The 12,600-nt window shown below is 32.4% G+C and overlaps 1 long non-coding RNA gene across 1 annotated transcript in view; it reads left to right on the top strand.

The window, feature by feature from the left end:
* The window catches only part of LOC117308864 (uncharacterized), a 58,651-nt gene that overhangs the window by 25,949 nt on the left and 20,102 nt on the right, over nt 1–12,600 (top strand). The window contains exon 3 of the long non-coding RNA XR_004523123.2: nt 8,479–8,641. This is a non-coding gene — a long non-coding RNA (uncharacterized lncRNA). The remainder of the gene's footprint in view (nt 1–8,478; nt 8,642–12,600) is intronic.

The raw sequence follows: 12,600 nt of genomic DNA, 5'->3' as shown, positions 1-12,600 counted from the left end.
TGGTAACCATAAATTTGTTTTCTAAATCTGTGAGTCTGCTTCTGTTTTGTAAGTAAGTTCATTTATATCATTTTTAATTAGATTCCACATATGAGTGACATCATATGATATTTGTCTTTCTATGTCTGACTTACTTCACTTCTTTGAAAGATGTATAAAGGAATATACAGTTTTATCTTGGGGCTCATTTTCTTTCAGCTCTTTAATAATATAATTTCATTGTCTTCTGGCTTCCATTATTTTTCTTGAAAATTAAGCAACAACCTTAGTTTTCTTCATTTGAAGAAACTCTTTTTCTCTGTTTACTTTGTTTTTTGGCTTTTGACAGTTTTACCCTGATGTGTCTTGGTATGTTCATCTTTTTATTTACTTTTCCTAGGTTTATAGTGCCTCTTGAATCTGTGGTGTGATGTTTTCTGTTTTGGGAAATTATTAGCAACTATTTCTTTAACTATTGTGTCTGTGCTAGCTTTTTCTGTAACTCAAATTATACATCTCATATATACATGCATATATGACTTTATGTTTTTTTGGATTTTCCATATTTTTTCTCTCTTTATTAAAAAAAGGGTGGGGTTGGGATTCCATGCTATTTAATTATTATCTATAGTAAATACGTGTGGTTTTACAATTATTTGTAATGTCTGATTTTGACTGACCAGTTTGTTCACTGCATTCATTAGGAAACATTATGTAGTTTTTCCTTATGCCAGTATGCAATATGATAAAGCCTAGCAGTGGATGTTTTCTGTAACTCCAGAAACTCAAGGAGGATGAAAGATTTGTTTAACATTGTACAGTCTCCACATAGTGCAGTTACTGGTTTGCATTAATGCTTGAGACAAATTTTCTAAAAGAATGAATAACTAATAAAACTTTTCTGTTAGCACCATGTTCATATTGAAGTGGCTTCATTGTGTTTTTCCATTAATGTTATGTACAAAATTGAACCAAAGAAAGATTTTTTTAACATAAAATAGTAAATAAGCAATTAAATTATTTTTTTGAATGGTATTTTAGTATTATGTTTTGGAATACACATGTATATTTTGTTTTCTCTAAAAGTAATAGATCATTAGGTAAGAATATATTCATTTTGAAGAATTCTATTTTAGCAGACAATCTCTTCCTGTATCAGTTACCCATTATACATAACAAACCATCCTAAAATGAAATGCCTTAAAAACACTTTTTTTTTTTTTAATGATCCTTATTCCTTGGGTAAAGAATTGGGGCAGGGCTCAGCAGAGAAAACTTTTCTGTGCTCTATATAGAATTGCCTTGGGCAGCTCAGCTGGGATTGTGAGATCTAATATGGCCTTAGTGACATAGCTGTCCCTACAGTAGGCATGGGTGAAATTCTGAGCTCTCTTTTATGTTTTTTTATCCTACAGGGTTCTTTTTCCTTCACGATATTTCAAACTCCAGAGTCTCATCAGCAGTATTTCTAAACATTTATATAGTGGCTAGGATTTTAAGAGGACAAAAATGGAAGTCATAAGGTCTCTTAAATTGTTGCCTTCCAAGTGGTCAAGGCTATTTCTGGTACATTCTTTTGGTAAAAACACGTCCTAAAGTCATATTCAAGATGAAGAGGAGTAGACTTCATTTGTTGATGGAAGAAGTGACAAAGTCATAGTGCAAAGCAGTTTGCAAAATATGACAGATTCTTGCAGTCATCTTTGGAAACAAACTTTGAACACTGCTTTAAAATTTACATATATTATCATGCTTCTCTGACTTAAAAAATTCACACATGCACACAGTACATATATATGTATGTATGTATATATACCCATAGGTATGTTTATATGGATATATTACATGTATATACACACACAATTTTCATTATTCTTGGCAGTTATTTTCCATAAAGTTGTTGTAACACTGAATTAGTGAATACTGAAACATTGCTTTATGATAAATACAGGGTTAGGTTCCTAGGATCCTCTGGTCAAAATATTTTCATGAAACAATCAATATACAATCTTGCTTTGTATGTGTTTCTGTTAAAAGGCAATTTATTCACTATAAACTGTTGATTAACATGAAACTCACATTTAATACCACTATAACTTATGCGTGAATGAAACTTGTATAACCAGAACTAACCAGATTTATTTTCTCTATAAGGTACATTATAGTCTTCTTATACTTAGGAACACTAGGTACTTCAGCACTACCATTGAGGACCATTTTAAACAGTGAAATCGCTAACACACACACACACACACACACACACACACACACACAGACTTGGTAACCATGCTACCATAAAAATTTTCAGATGTGTTCGGAATATTATTTAACTAGAATTAATTTGTCTATGATGGAGAATACTTATAACAGTATACTGATTCATATGATTTGTGATATTGTGTGATGTGAACTATATGTTAGATAGTTACAAAGAATTTACTAAAAAAACTAAAGCCAGTAGTCCTGATTTCAAGTTTTAGCCTTACGATTGTATCTTACTTGTGATATTTTTGCAATAAAAACCTGCACTATTATGGTCAATTCCCCTTTATAACATTCCTTCAAAGTAATTATTTGTTCTGTCCTTAAACAAGTTCAGTGTTGTGAACCTTAGTGACTGCTAAGTCTTCCTTGAATAAGCATAAGAGGAAATTTTTTGTTATGCAATTATATTTAAAACAGTGTATCTTATATCAATTTTTGATAGCTAATTATGTTGACTCACAGCTTAATATCAGTCAAAACCCCCAAATATTTCTCTTAGTATATCTATTTTTTAGTACTGGAAAACATTTAAAATTATTTTTAATTGCATATATAGTAATCATTTTATTAAACTGTTATATAACCAGAGTTTAGTCAAATAGAGCTAAAAATAATATTAAAAAAAAAGTCACTTGCCTTATGATCACAATTTTCAAATGGTGTAGGGAAAAATATTTAAACATGTAAAGCCACAAAAAACGAAAGATTTCTGATGCACCTTATCTCTGGAAGAAATCTGAGGATGAAACAAAGGTAAAACCCAGAAAACAAACAGACCTAGGATCTATGGATCAGTGGATACAATATAGAATATAAAAGGAAAAAATTCCCTGGATGTCAGCACACACTTTCAAACACTATGTGTAATCTGCTTTCTTTTGATTCATCAATTTTAGAAATTACCAATTAACTTTATATTATGATAGATGGGTATTTTTTAAAAAGATCATCATTGAATTCTGTCTGGATTTTGATGCATCATTACTGTTTTCTACCTTTTATTAGCTATTGAGCATCTCAATGCTATTGTATTCCTATTCATTTTATGGTACCAGTACTTCCCCTTGGATACTTTTTATTAGAAAGGTGCTTTGACATTTTATGAAGATATCTCAGTGCAATAAAGGATTAATATCCAAACTATATAAGGAACTCCTACAACTCAACAGCAAAAAACAACTCAGTTTAAAAATGGGCAAAGAATCTGAATAGACATTTCTCCAAAGATGAGTTACATCAACTTCAGGTAAACGTTCCCAAAGACGAACAATCAAAGCATCTTTTATTTGCATTCTGCCCTTTGTATTGCCTCCTCCCGAACAGGTTGAGTCAAGAAACTACTCATTCATGAAACTGTAGGAATTCTTTATATTCTGGGACATAGATATCTCTAAAAGTACATCAAGACTTTAACAGGTGTGTGCAGTAGGGATAATATGATGGGATATATTTTCCGAATCTCCTAATTTTCTTAAAACTGAAGTACCTAAAATGCACTTATGATGGAGGCATCATGCTGGATCTGTTGTTCCAATTCCTCTTTTACAATCACCCTCTATTAGTTTATAATAAAAGAGGATATCTTTTACCCACCCCAATCTTACCCTGTTGCATTTCCCCATGAATAAACAGAATTAAAATAGTTTTTAAATTTCTAGCATTAAAATATATTATATTAATATTTTAAATATGTCAACAGTTACATTCATGTAACCATTCATATTACAAAATTTCAGGTACCTTAGTTTTTCAAAATGTTCCAGGGACAGGTGAGGAAAATATTGGAATACTACTTCTATAGCTCCGATTATCCTACTTCAGTGAAGTAGGAAACAAAGTGGTTGTGGAGCAAGGAGGTGATAGGAAATTTTGAAGGTTTGAAAAGAGAAGTGAAACTGTAGTTGCATAAAAAGGGAATGTGAAAAAATTTAGGAGATAAAGACTGGCATCTCTGCTGGTCCTAAGTGTCTACCTGAGGTTGGTTCAGGAAATCAATAAATAGAGAACTGGCTTTATACAGATTTGGGGTTTTACTATTGAAGTGAATAGTAATAGCAATATGTAAGTTGAAAACAAATGTCACATGATGATTCTAAATATAATGATGTTAAAAAGTGACTAGATTAAATCATTCTTATGGAAGTTGTTTGTAAAATATCTATCATGATGTAAAATTAAGATACTAGTATTACTAATTAGGTTTACTTATAACGGTTAATAATATCAACTTCAAATAAAAACTACAAAATATAAAATTCCTTAAATAAATTTGTAAACACTGTATATGGTTATTTGTAAGAAAAAACTAAGAAATCATAGACTTAATTCTTCATTTCAGCTATTATATACTTTGCTGTGGATTCTATATAATTATAAGGATGAGGAAAATTTCAACAGCCAGCAGTGGGAAATGTTGAGACAAAGGGTTGTATAGGAATCCTAATAGAAACTCAAGTTGATTGAAGAGAGAAATCTGAAAGACTTGGAAGAATTTGTTTTATTTTTTAATTAATTAATTATTATTATTATTATTTTGCGGTATGTGGGCCTCTCACTGTTGTGCCCTTTCCCGTTGCGGAGCACAGGCTCTGGACGCACAGGCTCAGCAGCCATGGCTCACAGGCCCAGCCGCTCCTGGGCATGTGGGATCTTCCCGGACCAGGGCACGAACCAATGTCCCCTGCATCGGCAGGCGGAATCTCAACCACTGCACCACCAGGGAAGCCCTAATTTATTTTTTATTGGAGTATAGTTGCTTTACAATGTTGTGTTAGTTTCTGTTGTATAGCAAAGTGAATCAGCTATATGTATACATATATCCCCTCCTTTTTGGATTTCCTTCCCATTTAGGTCACCACAGAGGATTGAGTAGAGTTCCCTGTGCTACACAGCAGGTTCTCATTAGTTATCTACTTTACACATAGTAGTGTATATGTCAATCCCAATCTCCCAATTCATCCCACCCCCTTTTCCCCCCTGGTGTCCACACATTTGTTCTCTATGTCTGTGTCTCTATTTCTGCTTTGCTGATAGGTTCATCTGTACCATTTCTAGATTCCACATATATACATTAATATACAATATTTGTTTTTCTCTTTCTGACTTACTTCACTCTATATGACAGTCTCTAGGTCCACCCACATCTCTGCAAATGGCAGAATTTTGTTACTTTTTATGGCTGAGTAATATTCCAATGTTTTAAAACACATAATAAAACAGAAGAAAAGCAAATACAACCCTCCCCACAAAAGAACACAAAAATAAAACTTACTATATTACTTGACAGGATTGACTATATATAAAATTATACTGAGCACTTTTTGAACAATTGTTCATAATTGAGCAATGTTATCATAAAATATAAAACAATGAAAGAAATTTAGGCAATTTTAAACAGCCTATATAGTACAATAAGGAAAATATAAAGTACTACTTACTGAGTGATAATATTAAAAGAAATAATTTTCTTTTCAAACAAAAATGTTGACGTAACTATAGGCAGGGGAAGGGCTAAAAATATAAGAAAGCTATAATCCCCATCTTCTATAACAGGAAGTCAAATGACAATGTATAACATGGTAAGTGAAGATACAACAGTGAATGAGAACAGTTGAAACAATGAAAAGTACTGCCCCTGGAAAAGTGAGATGGTGTTTAGAGAAAAAGAGGCCAAGGAAATTCTGTTATTGATTTTTTTATAAGCTCATAGCACTATGTGACTTTAAAACTTTGTGCATTTGATTTCCATTTTCCTGATGATTAGTGATATTGAGCATCTTTTCTTGTGCCTGTTGGCCATCTGTATAACTTCTTTAGAAAAATGCCTATTCAGGTCCTCTGCCCATTTTTTAATTGGGTTTTTTTTTTGATATTGATTTGCATGGGTTCTTCATATATTTTGGATATTAACCCCTTAGACATATCATTTGGAAATATCTTCTCCCATTCAGTAAGTTGCCTTCCTGTTTTGTCGATGGTTTCCTTCACTGTGCAAAAGCTTTTAAGCTTGATTAGGTCCCGTTTGTTTATTTTTGCTTTTGTTGTCCTTGCCTTGTCTAAAAGTATATTGCTAAGACCTATGCCAAAGAGTGTACTGCTTATTTTCTATTAGGAGTTCTATGGTTTCAGGTCTTACATTTAGGACTTTAATTCACTTTGAGTTTATTTTTGTATATGGTGTGAGAAAATGATCTAATTCCATTCTTTTACTTGTAGCTGTCAAATTTTCCCAACACCACTTATTGAAGAGACTATCTTTTTCTTATTGTGTATTCTTGCCTCCTTTGTTGTAGATTAATTGACCATGTGTGCATGGGCTTACTCCTGGGCTCTCTATTTCAATCCATTGATCTACGTGTCTGTTTTTGTGCCAGTAAATAAGTCAGACAGAGAAAAACATATACTGTATTTTTTCAGTTATATGTGGAATATAAAAAATAAAACAAAAGAATGAATATAACAAAACAGAAACAGACTCACAGATACAGAGAACAAATTAGTGGTTACCAGTGGGAATAGGGGTGGGGGGATGGGTAAAATAGGTGCAGGGTACAAACTACTAGGTATAAAATAAATAAGTTACAAGGATGTAATGTACAGCACAGGGATTATAGCAAATATTTTATAATAACTTTGTATGGAATATAATCTAAAAATACTGAATCACTATGTTGTACACCTGAAACTAATATAATATTGTAAGTCAATTATACTTAAATAAGAGAAAAAAACTGCATGCATTTATTACTCAGATATAAAAAAACTTTAAAAATATAACTGAGAAAAAAATCCTTCAAAATATCAAATAAGTTGAACAGATAAAGTGAAATGAACTTCACATATAAAAGTAGTGAAAACACAAACCTATGTATATGTTCATTTACAGTGAAAATACCTGTGCCTATACAGGAAATCAATTTTGATGGCACGTCTGATGGTTCACAGTCCACATGAAAAGGCTAATAAAGAATAATGGATTCGATAACAGAAACTATCCGAATATTCGTCTCCCTGGAGTCTTTACAAACTTATAGATATAACACATACTTATCAGAGAAGATATAAAAATAAACTTTTAATTTGTCCTTTGAAAATCATTCTTATAAACATGATTTCATACACTTTCGGAATAATATAGCATTCAGTTTTAAATTGTGATGAAAGGGAATAGAATGTGTTGCACTTCCTCTCCCTCAAGCAATTGAGGCAGATTATGACTACTCTTTTGGAAGTGATTAAGAAAAGCAGAATGAGTCACAAATGCTGGAAGTCAAACAGAACTGAGATAGTAAATTATTCCAGAGCAGATGTTTAAAGGAAAAGAAACCAACATTTGAGAGGAAAGAATGGGTATTAGAGAACTGGAATAGTTGTTTCAATGACCTTTCTTGTAGTCTACTTTTCACAGACACAACTTGCCGAATCACTGACTGAAAACAGTTGCTTTGAGTGGACACATTTTAACAATCCTAACTACTGTTAATTCTAATGACTGAAAATATTTCTGCAGGCAGGTATTCTGTAACGATAATAACCACAAAATTATCATCAACAACTACTAGTACTATTTATTGACACCTACACCCAGAACTACTTCTCATAAACAAGATTGAAATATTAAAAAATGATATCCCTAATTTTGTATATTAAGAAATAGAATTAGAGATATTATATGAGTTGTCCATGATTTTACAAATCACTTGAATAATCTCTGGAGACAGAAATTTCAGTTCTCTTTTTTCCCAAGATCCAAGCTTTCCACAGCACTATGATGCTTTATATAGTTAGGATAGTTCTGGTTTTGTTTTTTGTTTGTTTATTTTGAGGCAGAATATTGTCAATAAAAATGTGTAAGTAAAAATCAAATTTTATTAATTATGAATACATGTTTGGGAGTAATGCAATGCCACCTAACTCACCTACCCATTGAAAACAAAACAAAACAACAAATTTGTGAGTATCTACTGTGGAAGGCAAAATAATGGGCTCCCCAATATATTCATGTCGTACTTCTCAATACATATGAATTTGTAAAGTTACATGACAATGGAGAGTTAAGGTTGCAGATGAATTAAGGTTGCTAATTAGCTGACCCTGAAATGGGGAGATGATCCTGGATTATCCAGCTGAGCCTAATATGATAACAAGGGTCCTTATAAGAGGAAGAGGGAGGCAAAAGAGAAAGAACCACAGAGACAGTATTGTGATGAACATTCAATGTTGCTGGCTTTGTAGATGCAGGAATGGGGCCGTGAACCAAGCAATGTGGGCAGCCTCTCAAAGCTGGAAAAGTCTAAGAGGTGGATTCTCCCCAGAGCCTCTAGAGAAAATGCAGCTCTGTCTGTGGACACCTTGGTTTTACCTTTTTAGACCCACTTTTGACCTCCAGAACTATAAGGTAATACATTTGTGTTATTTTAAGCCACTAACTTTGTCACAGTTTTTTTGTTTTGTTTTATTTTGTTTTGTTTTTACAGCAGATATAGAAAATGATTCTAACTACTGCAAAGGAGGCAAACTTTACCTCTACCCATCTTAGGTTTTCAACTGGTACTCTAGCAAAAAGATTAACAAGAGAAAAACAGTTTATTAACATGTGCAGTACACATCATGCAGAAGAAACATAGACAAAAAGGTAAATGAAAAGTGGACTCATAAGTCCGTTTTATATAGCATCTTCAACAAAGAACAATAAATTTGTAGAGAAACAACAGGACAAGGGAAAGCAGGCTTCCAAGGGTGGCTATCTCTGAGAAGGTACAAATATGGGAGGAAACTAATGGATAAGGCTTGTTTGCAGATTCCTTGGCGCCATCTCTGGGGCTAATCGGAGTCTGTCTCCAGTAGAAGGTAAATTTATACCCTGCCTTAGGCAAAAAAGCGGAGGGTAGAAAGAGTTTTTCTTGCATTTGCTGCTTCTTAATTGCATTCAGCTCAAAGTATTTTTTAATGTCAAAGAGGCATATTTTAGGGTAACATATTCTAGCTGACTTCACTAGTATATCCTGGTATCTTCTCTAGGTGTTAGTAATAGACTATTAAAACAGAAGAGGTTACTTGCCCTGTAAGAGTTGAAATTTTAGAAGTTACTAAAAGAAAACTAAAGAAACAAGCAAAGAAAACAAAACAAAAACAAAATTAAGTTGATAATATCTATGAAGGGAAAAGCACGACGTTGGGAGAAAAAGAAAAGAAAGACCTAATCAAATAGGTCTGCAGTTTTCAAAGGGCTAGAATCTGTCAGAAAACAACACAGGCACTGGTAACTATAAAAATTAGGAGTTAGATACACTCAGAACATTGTAAAAGAACATTTCCAAGATAGAACAGTAAGTTCACAAATTGTGAAGAGCATTTTCAAAAGTTCTCAGAGTATAGAATTATAGCATTTTGACAAGAAAGAGCTTACCAACTGGAAGGGTGTAAATGTTGATTTTGGAAAAGCAGTTGAATGCAGATTACACAGAAACTTGTAGGCCACCGTAGGTAGTTTAGAATTTATAAAAAGCACAGTAAAAACTATCATCCAACTTAAAAGAGGTAGTGACATTATCAAATATAAACATTTTTAAGATGATTTCCTGCTAATGGGTAATGCTGGATGGAACATGAATAAAAGCAGTGTTGGAGGAGTATGGTGTTTTGATTAGTTTAATTGTAGCAATATAGAGAGGATTAAATAAAAGTGAGATAGGGCAAGAAGAACTGCTAATAGTACTAATGGAATAAATGGGGAGGTGAAAAATGGAAAAATTATGAGTGACTATTAGGTTTCTAATTTAATTGGATAAATGCCAATGCAATTTACTAGGATGAGAGAGATTTGCTAAGAAACACTTTTGGGAAAAAAGTATGAAGTTCCATTTTAATAAATTAAGTTTAAGAGGACTAAGATAAATCTAGATAAAAATATTAAGTATATTATTCAAAGCATGGATATACACACACACATCTATAGGTATATGTATCAATATATATATACAGACATACACACATACATGAAACATGCATACATATATGCTTGATCTTTTGTATAAAATTTAATGAGTTAGTCCACTGCCTTTTATTTGGGATTTTTAAAATGTAAAATACTTTAGCAATGTTACTGATATTAATTATTAATATAATTTGTTGAGTATATTAATAATGGATTCTTAAGGTTATAGTTAATGAGCTATTGTCATGATGTTGGTGAATACAATGGATCATCTATGGGGAAAATAGATACAACTCTAAGTGAAGTCTAAGTTAACATTTATTGTTACAGGAATATAAAACAACAGTTCTTAGAACCAAACACAAAACAAAAACCAAACAACATTTTTGATATCACAGGAAAGTTTTTCTTGCTGTTTCTTAAAGAGATTATAAATATATATATATATATATATATATATAATTAGATGTTAAGACAGACAAAAAATTGAATTTAAATTAAATTATATGGTAACTGGTATGTAAATATTCATTAATATGCTTCCTTTTCAATCCAAAAAAACACTAATTGTTAAGTGCTTTGAAATCTCAAAAGCATTTGTGTCCTGTCAAGTTTTCTGCTATTGACATGTGGCATATGTGTTAATCAAATTTCATCAAGGCTAAATGAAAGATATTACGGCTTATGATGATAATTATATGTGTGGAAATACCGACCAGAAGCCAGGGACATGATCAGTGTAGATTTGTATGTAAAACCACAAGAATAGATGAGATGACTCACAAAGTGTAAAGAGAAAAGAAAGGAAAACTCAGGAATGGATCCTATGGAGCTTCATGTTAAGATACTAGGTAAAGTAGATACTAGGTGGGAGGAAAACCCCAAGAATCTAGGGGTATTTCATCTAAGATATGATCATGAGAGTCATTATCTGTCTCAGATAACAGGTTGAGTATGATGAGGACAGAAATCTATATCAAAACATAAATCCCAGATTTCATTCCCTATGATGCAAAGACTGAGGAACTTCCCATAAGTGACAATAGGAAAAGCCAGATTGTTGATTGAATGCAGGGCCTGGGCTTCCCCAGTTTAGAGCAGTAGGTGAAAGCTCTTTTGAGACTGGCTTCCAGTGCAGACAGCAATTAGGCGATTGCCTGGCCTGAAGAGAGGAAGCAGAGACACCTGTGCAAATGGAAACCAGGACTGATGAGTGACTTTTTAAATAATCATTAATTTATCAGTCTCATTTCTGAATTCCATAACAATTTTCTCTAGGAGGGAATAATTTATGGCTTAAGATAATATTCTTAACCTAGAAAAATTTCAATAGTTCTTCACTAAATATAGGCTTAAATTATATCCCTATTTAAAAATTCAGTATTCACAATTCCATCCTGGCTTTCACTGAAAACGTATTCTCCTATTATCCTTTACATGGATTTTGTAGCTATCAACTAATTACAAAATCATGTGTATTCTTAATCAAGCTTGACATCCTCATTTTCTTTGCTAACTACCTGAACACTAGTCATTTTAATAAACCTTTTAAGTTGCAGTGTAACCTTCATGCAGAAAAAATCACACTAATGATAAATGAGCTCAGTGAATTATCTCAAAGTGAACCTATCATTGTAAACAACACACAGGATCAACAAATGGAATATCACCTGCATAACACAAAAGCCTCTTTATGCCCCTTTCCCATCACTATGTCCTGCCTCTTCTCTGACAGACCCAGTATTAAATTCTAATGCATGTTTACAAGTTTTGAGCTTTATATAAATGGAATAATAGAATATTTAATATTTTGTATCTACCTTCCTTCAACCATTAAGTTGGTGAGTTTCATCTGTGTCATGTCAAGTAGCAGTGTTTTCACTTATTTTTATTGCTCTACAGTTTTTTCATCTTATGATTATACACATTCTACTTAAATTTGTACAACTGCAAATAATGCTGCTATTAATATTTGTGTACATTATGAAAGTGTATGTATACATTTAAACTAAGATACAAATATCTGAATGACCAGACATTAAAAGATTCGGGAGAAGGTATCCCTGGCTGGAAACCATAAAATCAAGAAGGTCTGAATATAAGGATAGTTGGACATAATCATAAAACAGAGCGCACACCTAATCACAATGGGGAGAGTGATAGGAAATAAAATCATAAAAGAATACAGGACCCAGATCTTGTATGTCTCGCTATTTATGACAATTGAGTTTGAATTTCAATGAGAGATGTTGAAAGATTTTTAAACCACTTTACTGAAGTATAATTGACATATAAAAATTAAAATTAATTTTAAAAAAGCTGTAGTTATATGATGTGATATGTCCAGGTGAAAGATGTTCATGATTTGTTTTGCATTGTTACAGTGGAGATGAGGATAAACTGAATTGGTTCGTGAGTTA

The sequence above is a fragment of the Tursiops truncatus genome, chromosome 18 (genome assembly GCF_011762595.2).
Source record: "Tursiops truncatus isolate mTurTru1 chromosome 18, mTurTru1.mat.Y, whole genome shotgun sequence".
Taxonomy (NCBI): domain Eukaryota; kingdom Metazoa; phylum Chordata; class Mammalia; order Artiodactyla; family Delphinidae; genus Tursiops; species Tursiops truncatus.
This window is presented reverse-complemented; position numbering and strand designations above follow the sequence as displayed.